At 45.7% G+C, this 17374-nt stretch overlaps 1 protein-coding gene across 5 annotated transcripts in view; it reads right to left on the bottom strand.

Annotated features, from left to right (window-relative positions):
• LOC146859470 (uncharacterized) overlaps positions 1-16182 on the bottom strand; it is a 41795-nt gene extending 25613 nt beyond the window's left edge. The window contains exons 1-2 of one of the 5 annotated variants that reach the window (XR_014980125.1): positions 16070-16169; positions 9207-9351 (exon numbers count right to left, since the gene is read on the bottom strand). The gene's annotated coding sequence lies outside the window, so the exon portion shown is untranslated. Of the gene's footprint in view, positions 1-9206; positions 9352-16021 lie in introns of all 5 variants that reach the window. The other 4 variants (XR_014980124.1, XR_014980123.1, XR_014980126.1 and 1 more) reach the window with 4 other exon arrangements.
• Positions 16183-17374: the final 1192 nt, after the last annotated feature.

Here is a 17374-nt window from a genome sequence, read left to right as displayed (position 1 = left end):
CGAGCGCGACCTAGTTATTAATTTATCTAGTAGAATCCTCACAGCTGACGAGAACTCTCTTCTTAATAAAGGTCTTGGCTTTGTTCCGTCCTTCAAAGGAGACATGTTCTCCATCCACCAGGAACTTGCCCAATTCTTTAGGAAAATTCGTTTGAATTTCTTCTTCAGAGCAGAATCCCTCAGCTCGCCGAGCGATCATGACTTGAACACGGGCTTACGAATTAAATCCTCTTTTAATCCTTTGCCAAGCCAAATTCCTCCACAGGTTCTCACCTTCGAGAAAGCAGTGACCTCTCAAGTATCTTCCTTCAGCGGCTCCACTAACCGCCAATATCAGAACCTCACCAAGTCAGAACGCCTGGCATTAAACTCCCTCACTTCTGATGATACCATAATTATCAAACCAGCAGACAAGGGTGGCGCCACTGTCTTGATGGACACCACTGCCTACCGTTCTGAATGTTTAAGACAGTTGGGTAACACCAATTTCTATCAACCCCTTGCCGAAGATCCCACCACCCGTCTACTTCAGACGATCCGGATCTTAGTCAATGAAGCCAGTGCCAACGGCTGGATCACTTCTAATGAAGCACAATACCTGGTTAATTCCACTGCCACTATACCGTACTTCTACATTTTACCCAAGGTACACAAGAAGGTGCACCCTCCCCCTGGCCGCCCTATCATCTCAGGGCTGGGGTCCTTACTGGAACCCCTGTCGGCTTTTACTGACCATTTCCTTCGTCCCTTAGTGTCGAAGATGCCTACCTACCTCAAGGACACCAAGGATATTCTCATCCTCCTTACGGATTTGTCCTTTGATTGCACTACTGACTTTCTTGTATCATTTGATGTGGAGTCGCTGTACACTTGTATCCCGCAGGATGAAACTTTATCTGTCATTGAATCTCTCCTGCTTGCAGATCCTCCTGACTCCATTACTCCAGTCTCTTTCATCATGTCATGTGCCAGACTTGCAATGAAAGAGAACTTCTTCCAATTCGAGGACCAGCTATTCTTGCAAGTATCAGGTACATCAATGGGGAGCATTTTTGCTCCCAGCCTGGCGAACCTGTACGTTCATGTTTTTGAAGAACAACATGTCCTCAATACTACCAACCCATATAGGGATCACATCACGATTTGGAAGAGGTACATAGATGATGTGTTTGTGCTGTGGCAGGGATCCCTGTCCTCCCTCTTGGCCTTCAAAGACTGGCTCAACAACTGTGACCCCTTTTTGAAATTCACTTGCGAGTACTCCAAGACTCACTTACCCTTTCTCGACATCCTCATCACCCCATCGGAAGGGCATTTGGGCACTGAGCTATACAGAAAGCCCATGGCGGTGAACGCTCTTTTAAAGTATGACAGCTTTCACCCACGAGCTCTGCGTGACAATCTGCCCTTCGGCCAATTCCTGCGCCTTAAACGGAATTGTTCCTCTAGCGACAAATACAAGGAACACGCCAACAATCTCTCTAAGCAATTGCAGGCTAGAGACTACCCTAAACATCTCATTCGGAGGGCTTCTAAACGAGCTGCTAACAACAACCGAGAGGCTCTGTTAGAACCCAAGACTCCTAAAGCATCCGAAAACAGACTCACGTGTGTCCACACCTATTGCCAATTTTCCAATAAACTCAAGAAAATCATTCTTTCCAATTGGAAGATTCTTAATATAGGTGAGGTTGGGCTACCCCAACCCCTTTTTGCGTTTAAACGCAGCAGCAATATCAGGGACCAATTGGTACATACCCGCCCACGCATTAATCAGAGATGCACCCAACCTACCTTGTGGGGTCTCCCTCCAGTTGTGGGCCATTACCCTTGCGGTTCTTGTGCTGCATGCAGCCTTACCTCTGTGACCAAGGAGATTGACATTGGCACTGGCCGACCCTGGATTTTGAGGAGCCATACGAACTGCAACAGCTCCCATCTGATCTATTTGATCACCTGCCCTTGCGAGTTGAGATACATCGGCATGACCACCCGCCGTATTAAAACCCGTATTCTGGAACACAAGAGCACGATACGGTGTGGCCGCACCTCCACCAAACTTACTAACCACTTTTTGGAGGTTAAACATGCCCCTGATGACTTACATTGGACCGTCATTGACAAACCCCACATACCACCACACCTTACAGACAGCTCCGCTTTCCTTTTTAAACGAGAGCAGAGGTGGGTGTATAAACTACAAACACATGTTCGGGGACTTAATGACGATATCCCTTGGCTATCGTTATAAACGCACTTAGCCTGTCCGTTTGACCTTGTTTCATACTTCTGAGTGGGACACTCGTGATCCAGCCCACATCATATCCTTGCTTTCTTCCCCCCGCATCCACTGGCGTTTACACCTTTGGCCGTGATTTTTGTTCCATAACCGTCTGCCCCACAGCCCGTGGCCTCCCTGGGACATTACACACAAGCATTTTTTTGGTGTTCTTTACTTCCGCCCGTATTCCCCAAGATGACTCGCACCTTTCAGAGCAACACGTGCCTTGAGAGCCGTCATTCTAAATCTGACGGCGGCTTCCGCATTCCGCAAGCGCACCGCGTCATCTCCCTGACTCCCCAGGTGTATCGAGTCAGCGATATTTTGACAGCGTCATTCCTGCCCTGTCATTTCCATCAACAGCCAGTTGCGTGTGACAGCGTTTTGTATTGGCTCCCACTCCAGCATGTGTACTACACCTGCCACGCCATTGGCCCCTTCCACCGGCAGTTTTTTCATTTCTTCCGCCTCCGTCCAATCACACGGGACCTCCGGCTGCAGGCTCATTCCAGCCTGGTTCCCCGACGGACAGGTAGGCTCCTACGCTGTCGGTGTTTGCGTTCATTCAAAGGCGCTTATCTTTTAGCATGGTATTTCCTCGCCTCAATCTTGGTCTGCCTCTGTACGGATCTGCATTATCCGTGATCACTCTGACTATCTGCCCTTTTGCAGCCTTGTTTTAATTGTCACAATGATCTCACCGAGCTCATTTTGTGTGCAGACTCTGCCCCGGGCAGTTCTCCCTAGTTTTCAGCTGTTTTTCCCACCTCTTTGACACTTGCTCAATTTTTGTAAGTCCCTTCACCAGTCCTTACATTTCCATTCCAGAGCGGTGTTCCTTCCTGAGCGGTTGCCAGGTGGAGGTCCTCTTACCACCCAGTTTGATCGGGTGAGTTGGACCATGCTTCAAGTCTATATTTATACATTTTTCCTATTTATCACGACTGAGCATATTGGTTCTATTTCCACACTGTCTCCTCTTTATCTGTTATCTAGGTGCTGCTTGTTTCGCTGAAGAGACTTGCACTCTACAATCAAGTTGAGGGTGCATACCATATCCTTTGTCATGTTTTTTTTTTTTTTTTTTTTTTTCCCTGCAGTAGCTTCTAGGTCCTGATGAAAGCCTAGCCTAGTCAGGCGTTATGGCTGAAACATGTCGACCACATTCTTTCACGTTGCTTCATTGATCAGACTAGATTAGTGTTGCCCCCACTTCTTTTTAATCTAACATCGGGACGGCATTGTCTAACAGAAGTCCTCTGGCCGTCCCGTCACTAGTTTTAATACACCTACTTTTTTCACTACTACTAGCACTGCAATCCCCACTCACTTTAGGCTCATTTTTGATTTATTCCATTGTTTGGTGCATATCAATCATAGCACAAAGGACTCACATCTCACATAAGGGCGCTGCCTGCCCTGGGAGATTTTGAGATTTTCTTTGGGATGAAAATCCCATGTGATGGGGTTCTACCCTCGGTGATTACATGACCTTGGTATTGGAGCTTCCTCCATTTTCACTACGTACATTAGGCTTTCTCTCCTCACCCCACATACCACCTATTTCCCTTTACCTTTAGACCCCAGGATTCCTGTTGTGTTATATGTACTTCTATGGGGGAATCAATCCTGTGCGGTCTCTAAACTTGCTCCCTCCGACCCTCTGGTGCCCAACCGTTTCTTATTAGGGCCTGATACTACCCTTTGGTTGCCTGCACTTTACAAATGACATGCACGTTATAGCACTTGACAGACACGTTCCGAAATCTGCAATGTGTTTGAGGAAGTGCTTTGCAGCTACACAACAAGAGACAGGTCACAAGCTCCTGCAACTCAAAGGTAGATAAATTGAGAAACTGAGCGATTTGCCTTGGAGAACAATGTGGACCATTAATACAGCCCCTGCTGACCTTCCTGGATGGGAGTTCCTCAGGCTTCGGTACCAAAAGGCAAGTCACTGAGAGTTTTAAGGAGCCTGGAGTCACTGTGAAACTGCAGGTCGGTGTGGTCGCTAGCGCGTGCTTACAAATATTTCAACTTCGAAGAAAAATTCACTAATTTCTTCCCATGTCAAACCATTCTTCTGTAGTCACTGTTTTGATCTCTCCAAAGTAGACTACTGCAACAGTCTGTATTTAAGAATGCCTGTTTGTCTACAGAAATCCTACAATGCATGCAAAACTCTGTAGTCAACACAGCATGCAACTTATAGAAATCCAACCAAATTTCAGAGACACAGAGAGAACTATATTGGGTGGGATTTGAACAGAGGGTTTATTTGCGTCACTTACCAGATGTTTCGCAAGCCAAAGAGCTAATCCCTTACATCCCACTATGTGTACATCTACTGTGTGCTCTGTGTGTCAAGAGAATTTTTGCGGAAGGATGTTACTTTTGAAACATAGCCTGAATTTCTGGAATGACGTCCACTGATTCAAGCTATATTGACAATCAGTTGAAGATTAGAAAACAGCTAAAAAAAAAATGTTTCATTACCTTCTGTCATGATTTTTTTTTCTCTACTATGTGCTCTTGCCTCGATTGTCTGAGTGCTATGGAGCATTCTAGGTGTTGGCACACTTTAGAAATAAGTTAAAAAAAAAACAAGCCACTGCTCCTCTGAGTGGAACCAAGCTCTTACAATCCAGATGTTGCCTGGAATGTAAACACTGCAACAATTGAGCAGTAGTCACGTTGGATTCGCGACTACTGCCAAAAATGAGAAATAAAACGACGCAAGGGCTCCCACACTATTTTTCATTTGGGCCTCCGGGTGGAGAGCACACAGGTCCCCCTCCTCGGACTGTTCAATGCCACGGGCCTGCCACCTCCCTGGGACAGCCACATAATTATATGCAGGGGAGCCTCGTGGCTCCCCCGTGGACCACCACCTCTCCGGGGCACAAATGTTATATTAAAATAATGCAGGGAAGGCCATACAGCCTTCCACGCTGCCCCGGGGCCCACCACCACCCAAGAGCACTTTATATTAGGAATGCTGGGGGGGCCATCGTCCTGCCCCCCCCGCATCCCTCTGCACCACCACCTCCCAGGGGTACAAATAGAATTAAGGGGGTCAGTTGCGGATCCTCAGCCCAGGGGACCACCACCTACCTGGGGCTTAAGAAAGGTGGGGGGTGCACAGCCCCCTCCCGGAGCCAAGTGATGGCCCTGGGGACAGCCACCCCGAGGGCCGGCTCCAACAATGCCCCGGGGTGCCCACCCCAGGGACATTGTAGTTTGCTATGGCATGGCGGGAGCACCGCCATGCCATAACATTGTGACCCGCTGTTTACTGAGCTAACTATAACTCGCACCCCCACAATGCACACCTTATGATCTCACATAATACATCAGTCATGACATGGTTAGTGACATCACTGATAACATCTCAAATGACATCACTGATGACATTATCCAGTGAATCTATGACGCATCCACTCACACCCCCATATACCTTTCATACACCCACTCCAACTTACACACTACCATTCTCAAACCCATTCACACACCCATATCAGTACTTACACAGCTACTCACTGATTCATAGATCAGCACACACACACTCACTCACCCATACACCCACTCATACACCCACTCACTCATCAATTCAGCCATTAACATATCCACTCATACACCCATACAGCCACTCACACACTAAGTCATCACCCATAGAGATACTCACACACCTAGTCACTCACACATACAATCACATAGCCACTTACTCACCCATACAGTTACACACACCCACTTACTTACTCACACAAATGCTAACACATACTCACTCGGTATGCATACGGTCACTGACAGAAGCGCACACAAACCCATATAGCCACTCGCACATTCACTCACCCATACAGTCCCTCCTATACCCCATCACTCACCGATTTTGCTTTTTACATACCCAGTTACTCACTCATATACCACTGACACATCCACTCACCCACACAGCCATACACATACTCACCCATACAGCCCCTCACACACACACACACTACAGCCACGGACTCACCCACTCACTCATTCATGCAGGCAGACACACACCCTCACCCACCCACAAAGACACTCATACAGCCAGACAGGTAGTCCGACAACCAATCACCCATACAGCCACTTATGTACCCACTCACGAACTAATAAGGCTACTTAGACACCAACTGACAGACTGATGCAGACATTCACACAAACTAGTCATTCACCCATACATTCACTGAGACACTTAATCACTCACTTATACAGTTAGTCCCGCACCCACTGAATCATCCATACAGGCACTCATACACCCACTGATTCACCAAAACACCTTGGTATATATATTTAATACTCAAACTTTTAAAAAACATACACAGTCACCGGATTATATCATCAGTGATATCATTTGAGATGTCATCAGTGATGTCACTTACTATGTCATAAGTGATGTAATATGTGAGGTCATAAGCAGTGCACAGTGGGGGCACGAGTTATAGTGTGCTCACGGCTGAATTTCACTGGTTTTGTACGAGTGAAATCTGACCCTACCTATAAAGTCCCTGTAACCTTTGTTTTTTTGTGTGTGAATTTCTAAGGTTTTTTAAATTCTATTTTCTAACTATAACGTACCTGTGACCTTTGTTTTTTTCCAGTGAATAACACACACGCGCACACCCACACACACATATATATATATATATATATATATATATATATATACACACTTGAAATAAAAAAAAAAATAATATATATCAAGAAAGTTGTGGTTATGCTGGCATGCTACCATGTCGTTGGTGGTGCAAGAAAGTATATTGCTACCGCAAGCACCTTCAAACATTCCCGAAACTCCCATATGGAAGTGAGCTTGCACTCGAAGGCAGGAGAAATTAAAATCTTTTTAATTGATCTGGCCTCACCGGACACAGACAAGGGTAATACATAGAGAGACGCGTTTCGGCAGTGCCTTTCTCAATCTAAAATGCTCCATGTTGGGACTCAATTTAAACATTTGGAACAGTAAACATACACAATGCACTACACTTTAGCAGCTTCAATAATAATCACGTGTGAAAGTCTAAAACATTTCAACATAATGCATCACATTACAGTGCCTCAATTAGAAATTGGCACGTAAAGAAAGCTCTTGAATGAGCAACTATACAATGATGTTCAGCCAGCGCCACTGAGCACTATTCGTGTGATTGGTAAAGTCCGCTTCTGTTACAATTTTCCACCACATATCACAATTGGCATACAGGAAAACACAAACTGGAATTTAATTTAAGCCCTCAGTCGCAACGTGAGAGTCTTTATTGTAAATGTCTTTATCTAAAATAAACATGTTTAAATAACGGCTGCACCATAGCTGCCAAGGTTCCAGATTGCTATGTGTGACATTTTCCTAATTTCAATGTAATTATGTGTGACATTTCAACGACTAGGAGTTATCTCACGGATGTCAATTGTTAAGACCAATTGGACTGCGGGTCACCGCTATATGAATGTAGTAATATCAATGTTTAGCCTGCCCAGGTAGAGGGACCCGATTTCCCTGCTCAGCTTACAGCCACAGTTCTTGCCCTTGCAGCCAACTGGCTCTAGTGGCGCCCTCAAGTACAAGTATTGGGAAGTCTTGTATTCTCGGTGGTGTGGGGAAAACTAAAGCGCTGCTCATGGCCTGCAAGGGGGAGGGGCCGATATTGCAGTCCAAATCCTCTGGTACCGCTATCAAAGGTGTCCCGATTAACCGGAAGGGCAGTGGTGGTGCCAACTCATAACCTGCCCCACAAATATGCAGTGATCTAAGGATGTGGCGGGCAGAAGTGCATAAATGCTGGTCGCCCATAAAATTTACCCTGAATCCATGCAGTGTGGTCTCGTTGGCGGGTGCGCCGGTCCCAGCCCCGCAGCCAGTGGCACAGATTAGCTGCCTAAGTCACCTCATGACACACAACTCGCAGAGAGACACCTCCCCAGCACGGGGCAATGATTGAGGGGCAAGCCTCAGACACAAATAGCTGGGCGGCAGCCTGAGAGTGAGCCAGGGAGCTGTTTACATTGTCTCGTGAAAACTACAGTGTGAGTGATGACCAGTATTTCAAGTGTGACATTTTTAGTACACAGTCTGACTCACCTTACAAGCCGCTGTAATTTGGTTAAGGTTTAAACGGTCGTGGCCGCGCCACCTGGGTATTAAGACTTGGCTTAGCAGAGCAGCTCAGTGGTGTGCACTGGGCTCCAGCAGCCACCATAGTCGTGTAGTTCGGTCTCGTCGTGGGGAGGATCATTATGGATTCTAAAATTTCACCGCAGCCTCCCACAACTTTATCATGAGGAAATGCAGCCTGAACCACCCGAAGCGCTCACGCCACTTATAACTCTGCGTCACGAGTGCTAACATCACGGTAGCCACTGGGCACTACCAGTCGCATGAAGGGAATGCCGCGCAGTCATGTCGGGAAATAGCTTATTGTTACTTTGTAGCACTGCAGCTCAGTACAATCAGCCCCCAAGCCTGCTGAGAGCAGTACACCTGCCCGGGCGAAGCTGCCACTCCAGCTTTTAGTTTCAGTCACCCTTGCATTGCTGAATTATTTAGCAGCACTTCATCTTCATGACAGTGGACGCAGGCTACGCCTCTATTGCATGACTTTGCATTTCAGTGCAGTGATGCGACCACCACACTGAAATGCGTTCGTCTAACGCCTGATGCGTGGTACTTGGCTGGGCGGCTGCACTTAACAGCTGAGCTGTCTTTCAATCACTGAGAGCTTTAAAGGAAAGGATTTACAGTGTCCAGGGGTGTGATACCTTGGTTTTTAACTGTGCTCGGTTGTGTTTTTTCCTCTTTACTGAAAATGTCAATAAAAAGATTGGGAAAAAGTATTCCCCATTTTTCAGCCCCTCTGCCCTGTCCCTCCCATATTTACTACTAATATATCTTTGTACTTACTTGTGCGGAGACCTGCACAGTCGGGGTGGAGACCTGTGCACAGAAAGGATAGAAGACATGGGGCGGAGACCTCTGCACAGAAAAGATAGAAGATACGGGGTGGAGACCTCTCCACAGAAAGGATAGAAGACATGGGCGGAGACCTCTGCACAGAAAAGATAGAAGACACTGCGGTGGAGACTTTCGCTTTTACATTTGTGAATAGTATTTTGTAGTACGTTAACAGTCCTATTGCAGTACTACTAACATGCTGCAGAATACAGTTTGTGAATAGGCCCCAATGTGTTTTGTGTGGGCAGTCTCAGTGAATGAATATATCCTATACTAAGAGATTAAGCCACTGTAGCCCACAATGGTGGGCCCAGTTCCTGTCTCAAGGCTTAAATTACTCAACTACCTGGAAGGCAAAAGAGATGCTTTGAACTTCAAGTCTCTATTTTTTTAAAGCCAACTTTAGACTCTAGTTCTATGCCACATAGAGCTTAAGAGATAACGTTCTCTTCAAATTAACCAACAGTGGAACTTTAGAGTTTATTTATGTGCCATATAGAGCTTAAAAAAAGACTTTCACTTTTAACTAACCAACAGTGGAACTGAAGAATGTCAGACATCCTCTAACAAAGTCCATGCACTTTAATGGGCATCATAGACATATTGTCTTTTCTGGTATCCGGTCTTCTGTTCTAGTCTGGTGGGGAATGTTGTGGGTCATGATGGATGTGTGAGGTCACTAGTATGTGTTCTATCCCTGTTTACTTGGAGTTTCACCCCACAGCTGGCGGCTGAGCTGGTTACATCCTAAGTTCTGATGGGGTTCCCTTACTTCGAAATTGTTCCTAAAGTAAAGCACCTATTCCTGTACCTGCTTGCCTCTTGAGTCTCCTCACCAACTTGCAACCTAAATGAAGAAATGGCAATGAGGATGGGATTCGAACCCCTGCATGCAAAGTGAATGGGAAAATTAATGTGGAGATTGTTTCGTTTTTTCTTCCGCCAAAACACACTGTAACAGATTTCCCTTTTTCTTGCTGTAGTAGGGAGTGCGGGCCTGCAGGCCCCAGGTTATTAGTGCCCATGTGCTGTTTGAGTGGAGGGTGAGTTCTCTGCTGGGTTATAGGCCCCTGTGCTGGTTGAGAGGAGGGTGATTTCTCTGCTGGGTTGAAGGCCCCTCTGCTGTTTGAGTGGAGGGTAAGTTCTCTGCTGGGTTGAAGGCCCCTGTGCTGGTTGAGAGGAGGGTGAGTTCTCTGCTGGGTTGAAGGCCCCTGTGCTGGTTGAGAGGAGGGTGAGTTCTCTCCTGGGTTGAAGGCCCCTGTGCTGGTTGAGAGGAGGGTGTGATCTCCACAGGGTTGAATTCCCAGGTGCTGTGTGCGTGGAGGATGCACAAATCACTGGATTGAAGGCTCATGGACTATTTGTGTGGAGTGTACATACTATACTGGATGTGATGCCCACGTAGATTATTGTGTTAAAGTTATATTTGTTTGTGTGGGTCCTGCCTGGGTCCTGTTAGAAGGGGTGTGCAAGTTTGTATGTGTCGCCACGTGTCCTGTAAGAAGTTGTATGTGGTCGTGTTTGGTTTTGAGGTCATTTCGTGCACTCTGCATGTGCTCTACATTACATAATGTTCTACTTTACTTTCATTGTTTCAGCAACATTTGTGTATTACAAGTCAAATAAGTTGTGTTATTTTAGTTAGGCAATTATGTGTTCTCTTTCTTTTCTTTTAAGTTCATGTACTTTGAGGAGCTGCAGTTGTGGTAGTAATCTTTATTTTGAATGTGTAAAAAACATCCATAAAAGCATAACAAACGTCAGACAGCGTTATATAATACTTATCTTAGGATAAAAGAGAACTGCTATAGTCAGTTAAAATACACAGACAGTATTAAAAAAGGAGCTGCAGTTCTTTGTGAGGAGGACAATGTGTGGTAACCTGTCTTCAGTTATAATGGTGTGGAATGCCATGAGTCATAAGGAATGTGTGATGTCATTAGTTTGTGTTCTAACATGCGTGCACAAATCTTTAGGAAATTGAATGTGAAGTGGACCTTCAAAATTACAATATCAGCGTATCATTGACCAGATGCTAATCGTTATCAAAAATATTTTTATTCATTCAACAATATTATGTTTTTCTTATTTTTTTGTTAAAAATCAGAACAAATACAATATATACATATACAAAAGATCTTTTTTTTAGTTCATTGCACACCACGTGATTGATATATTTATATAGGGGTTCTCACTAAAGTTTTTCAGACATACTCCCACATTCATCCACTGCCTATCTCATCATGGGTTTAATACCACTATGATACATAAATTCTAAAACAGTTTTTGTCCTTTAGGCAAACCATGGATTGTCCAATATATTCATTGGAAGTAGCCTCTAATTTTCATATAGGGTGTCTTCCTGGCTCCTGGTGGTGTTCCCATACTTGCAACTTGTTTATTAATACAGTACTTGTTTCTGTACTTGTCTGCCTGCTATGTCTCCTTACAAATGTTCAACTCCAAAGGCAATAGTTTCCTAACTCAAATTTGATGAAAAAGGCATTAAAAGATCATCAACGTAAATAAGGAATTCGAGTGCCCCCCATTTTGAACGAAAATGACTGTGTTATGTCCACTCTCGCCATTAATATTTGCACTGGTGCTAGAACCATTGGCGACATGGATTCGGGGGATCCGCTTCTTAGAGGACTCAAATGGATGGATGAGTGGGAATATCTAATCTCCTTATATGCAGACAACATATTACTTTACCTGGCCAACCCATATTCCTCCATGCACAGAGTTCTGCATATATTTTCCCTCTTCCAAAAATATTCAGGTTATACTATTAATTGGGACAAGTCGCTCATAAATGTCCTAAGCGGCCAGGCTATCAAACTCCCTAGAATTCGCTCGGCTCAAAAAGTAGCAGATGGGTTTCAATATCTAGGGATTTATGTTACAACAGACCCAACAGTCTTTTATGAGCGTAATTTGGCCACCCCATTGCATCAGCTACAAGAAGATGTGCGGCACTGGAGGACACTACCTCTCGCGTTGCTTGGGAAAGCCACCCTATATAAAATGATGGCACTCCCCAGATTTGTATAGGTTTTACAGAATGCTCCCTATCTGGTCCCATTAAAGTATTTCCAGGCAATTGGTGCTAAGATTCGCACGCTCCTTTGGGACGGTGGTGTCCCTTGCATATCTCTGACTAAACTCACAAAAAGTTGGTAGGATGAGGGTATAGCCCTCCCAGCAACCCAATATTATTATTGGGTTGCTGGGAGGTCGCTATACGGTGGGCAGGCAACTCGCCGCAACACACGACAACATCAACAACAATTGCACTATGGCACACTGCAACAACCCCACTGGGGTGGAAAAATAGGATAACATTGGCTACTCCACTATTGGAGTCGGCGCAATTGGCATTGCTGGCTAAACACCCTGGGTTTGGTAAATGGGATGTCATTGGACTCTCCAGGGTCGGGGACCTCTCCAGGGTCGGGGACCTATGGGTGGAAGGGGAGACAATCCCCTTTGGGAATCTCCAGAGGGAATATGAACTCGGAGTTGGGGAAACCTTCTGATACCTGCAGGTGCGTAGCGCACTTCAAAAAGCAATTCCTAGGGGTACTGAGCTCCCGGCCTCCACCCCCCTGGAGGATAGACTCCTAGATGATTATTTACCCAAAAAAAGTGATATCACAAACTTATAGGAAGATTTTAAATAATATGCCAGATCAAGTGGGGAAAATACGGGGTAGGCGGGTGGAGGATGTTGGAGACATGAGCGACGGAGAGCGGCAAGAAGCACTGGCATGACCCTGAGAGGTAGCAATATGTTGTCGATTTTGTTTAATACAACTAAAGGTTTTACATAGAACGTACTACACGAGTACGACACTAGCCAAAAAGGGTATCTCTGATTTGTCGCTCTGCCCTAGAAATTGTGGTCAAATGCCAACCTTTTTACATCAGTGGTGGGATGGCCCGATTATTCAAAAATACTGGGATACAATAACGGTAAAATGTTGACACTGTGTGGTAAACAAGTAACGGTTTCTCCCTGATGGTTCCTACTTAATATCTGGGACAACAATGACTTTACATCCAAAGAAAGAACCTGGATTGCACTGGGGTGCATGGTTTCAAAACGTAATATTGCAAGGAAGTGGAGAGGGGTGGCCGGGCCTGGACTCAGAGAATGGGAAGATGACATGGGTTGGTGCATGCAGGTGGAAAGAGTGATTTATGAGGGAAGAGGTTGTCCACAAAAGTGGACCAAGATCTGTGGGACTTGGAATAAAAGCAGAGGAATGATATGCTTGCCATTTGACGATTCGCCCTTGCACGGGGAACAATGAGGGGTGGACATTACAACACATGCTACAGATAATTCCGTATTTATTGTATTTTATGCACACCCTGCAATGTGAAGATGATGTAGTTATTGACATGTACTGCAACTATATATCGTTAACAATAGTTTACTTCCATGTTTTCAATAAAAAGAATTATGAAAAAATAAAAGAAAATGACTGTGTTGGTCATAACACCTGTGGAAAACCAGCAAAATACAGTGCAAAGACAGTGGGGGAGAAAAGACATAAAACACATCCGTTTTTAATCCATTGGTAATTGTAATCCAAGATGAACGGTTTACCTTTAAATCTATTTGCACTTGGACCCAGTAATATGTATGCAATATCTGTAACCTCTTCAAACACCCTGGAATCGTCTTTCAAGAATGCGGCTGAGCCCACAGTATGCCATGAGCTACTAGACTGGAAGCAGGCCAGAAATCCATGAAGCAAGAGCATCATTTTCTATGATGGAGTTGAGTTTAAACAAGGATCTGAGAGATTGGTTCCTCTATTCCTTTCTCGGACTGCACTCTGCCCGATTTTGCTATGCCCTTAATTGATTGTTCGCACTCTCGCCCAACTCGCCTATCACTTGAGGATATTGTACATCTGCCCCTCACAGATGTGAGCTGTGTTTCTGGGTTCCCTCGTCAGTTTTGAACCCCTTTCTTCATCCCTTTTGTATGAACCCCCATTGCAGCTTTCTCTAAAGGCCCTCTCATTTCGCAGTCACTTTTGAAGAAGTAGCGGACTCCTTGGGTTCCGGTTAGGGAGCCAAATGCACGCTCCTTAATTAGGTTAGTGATAACCTGGGACACATAGGGTCACTCCTCACTTTCACTTGGAAGTTGGGTGTCTTCTTTTTTCAAATATTTGATGTCCCAAGGTTAACTAAGCCATGTTGATGAGTAAGTATCATAGCGATGGATAAGGTTACATTTGGGCAACCTCAATGCTATTTAACTTGATGAATTGTTTTAAAAGCAATGAGCAATCTTATAGACACTGAGTATACATTTGGAAAAGGAGATGAGGCAGGATATCAGCCTGGCTGCAACCGCCCCAACCTTCGCCGCCTCAGGGAGCCTCTGGGAATCTTGGGGTTCAAAGGGTCCCAGGGGTTGCTGAGCCAACCCTCAAGATATCAGTGGCAATCCTGGGACTCTTGGACTCCCCCTAGGATAGCTGCACTCCTTGGGCTACCAGGGTCCCTTGGGTGGCTGTGCGTACACTCAATATACCACAGAGGATCTTGGGGTTCCCAGGGCCCTTAGGATGAGTGCATGCCAACCGTACAGTGGGAGCGGGTATCCTGGTGCCAGTGAGAATCCTGGGGCTGGTACTACCCCACCTCTCAGCCCCAAGGAGCTAACACCTCCCCTGAGGATACTAGATAGAATCCGGGGGCACCCAGGCAAACAGAGCCTCATGGGCGTTGGTGTCCTGCTTAAAGGGCCAGACTCTTGATTATATGAGGAAGGGTGCTTCGGAGAGCCCACTAAGTGGGGGCTGCTTCTGAGATCCCACTGACTGGGGGAGCGGTGGGGGGCTGCTTCTGAGATACCACTGGGGGAGCGTCTTTTTCTGATATAACACTAAGTAAGGGTCTGCTTAAGAGATCCCACCGAGTGGGGGGGGGGGGGGGGGGGGGGAACAGCTTCTCAAATTTTACTGAGTTTCGGGCTTCTTCTGAGACCCCACTGAGAGGGGGGTGCTTCTGAGATCTCACTGGGCGGAAACATGTCACCATTTGGAAAGAGGGAGCTTCTGGAAGAAAAGAGATCGGTTTGTTCTCTCCACTGGTTGGCATTACAGTGGAAGGAATATGTGTCTCGAGACACAGAGGGTGGGCGAACCAACAGATTTACAGGGAGAGCTCAGTCAGTACTGATCTTAGAGCCCATGCATGGATCAAGCCCTATAAATGTTTGAAGTAAACCACACAACAAACATCACGTAAAATATAACAAGGCTGCTTCAAAATTCAAGAAAGTGTACATACTTAACATGTGAAGCTTCAACATTAATAAATTATATTGAAACACTGCACCGAGAAGTACTAAATAAAAAATAAAAAAGTGATAGCTTTAAAAAATGAACAATTAGTCCACTAAAAGGTAAAACAACTGTCATGTAAACAGAGCAAGATTGTAATCTATTAAATCAAGCAGAATTGGTTTTGCTTTGGTACAACTGGTTTTCTAAACTCACTATATCTGAATACATGATGATAAAGAAATAAGGCAGTTTGGGTGAAATACAATATTTGCCATAGATCACACTGTTTAATTGGGGAAGCCGCAATGTATCCGGGTTTTTTTTGTTTCACTTTGTACAAACCAGACAGGAATGATCACCTATTTGTGTTTCTTTATGCTAAGGCTTTGTTTTTACTTCTTTGTGAATGTTTTTATATACCGTGGACTCGCCCTAGAGTGCTTAACATACCCGTGGACCCCTAGACAGAGAGCATGGGAGATTTCGGGTGGCACCCACCTTCGCCGAGGCCTCCTTGGGTATCCGGCCCGCCCTGGCCCGAGGCAGCCGCGGTTCATCCTCCGAGCAGTGACTGCGGGCCTCAGAGCTCCTGCGGTCTGACGGGAGCGCACTGAGCATGCGCAGAGCAGAGGTAAACCCTCTACGCGTGCGCAGTGGAGATGAGCGGGTTACTGCTCATGTGCGCGCGTGCAACAAAGTCACTGACCAGAAGAGCGTGCGCAGTGCGACTTTCAAACAGATACCAGATGTAGAGATTCTGAGACTGTGAAAAGTTTGATGATCTGCTGCACTGTGCACAAGGATTCTTACAAGTCTGTAGTCCTATGCAAAAGGATTCTGTAAAATAGACTAAGAACTCCGCCTGCTCTTATGGAACGGTAGTGCTAAGCAACCTCCAAAGAGGGATATACAATGGAGGGCTCGCAATACCGGAAGTTAAAAAGTACTACTGTGCATCACAGCTACTGGTGGTAAATGGATGGGTTTTCTCTGATAGACAGGAGTCAGCCTATCAAGTAAACAGAGAAGCTATGGGGAGTGGAGGGCATGAGGCAATCCTCTATTGCAAACAACAGGAAAAGTGATTGCCATCTCACACTGGAATGGTTGTCCGGATCTGGAGAAAGACCCTGAGTTGCCTGGGCAAATGGCCCTGACTCCTTTGAGGCATAGTGACCTGCTACACAAGGTAGGTACTCTGACAGGTTTTTCTCAATGGGCGACTATAGGCATTGAACATCTGGGCGATGTGTGGAGGGATCGGTCACTGATAGGGTTCGAGGTCCTCAGACAGGAATATGAGATGGCAGAGACTGGGCACTGTCGATACCGTCAACTGGGACATGTGCTGCTGGTGCATAGTTTCAAAAGCAACGACTTAGCGGACGCTTCGCCTCAAGACGACCATTTGCTCACTGAACCCAATACTCGAAAAGGAATCGCCACTATTTACCGGAATTTAGTCAACAACTCCCCAGACTAACATGGTGCCCTAAGACTTGCCTGGACTGATGACTTGGGCGACCTTGATGACGATGATGGGTTGGAGGCTCTTCAGGGACCACGCTAAATAGCTATTGGAGCCCGGCATAGGTTGGTCCAACCTAAGATTCTGCATAGGATGTATTATTCACGGACCCTTCTGCATGATATTGGGAAGACTGATTCCCTATTATGTACCAGAGGCTGTGCACCTTCTTTCATATCCTATGGGACTGTCCGGTGATTCAGGGGTTTTGGCGTTGGGTGGTGGGGATAATGTCCAGAGTCATGTCTTTACAGGTGCCCCTTGATGCTAAATAG

Source organism: Triturus cristatus, chromosome 3_2 (assembly GCF_964204655.1).
Source record: "Triturus cristatus chromosome 3_2, aTriCri1.1, whole genome shotgun sequence".
NCBI classification, from domain to species: Eukaryota; Metazoa; Chordata; class Amphibia; order Caudata; family Salamandridae; genus Triturus; species Triturus cristatus.
The sequence above is the reverse complement of the archived record's forward strand: the minus strand, read 5'-3'. Positions and strand labels throughout refer to the sequence as shown.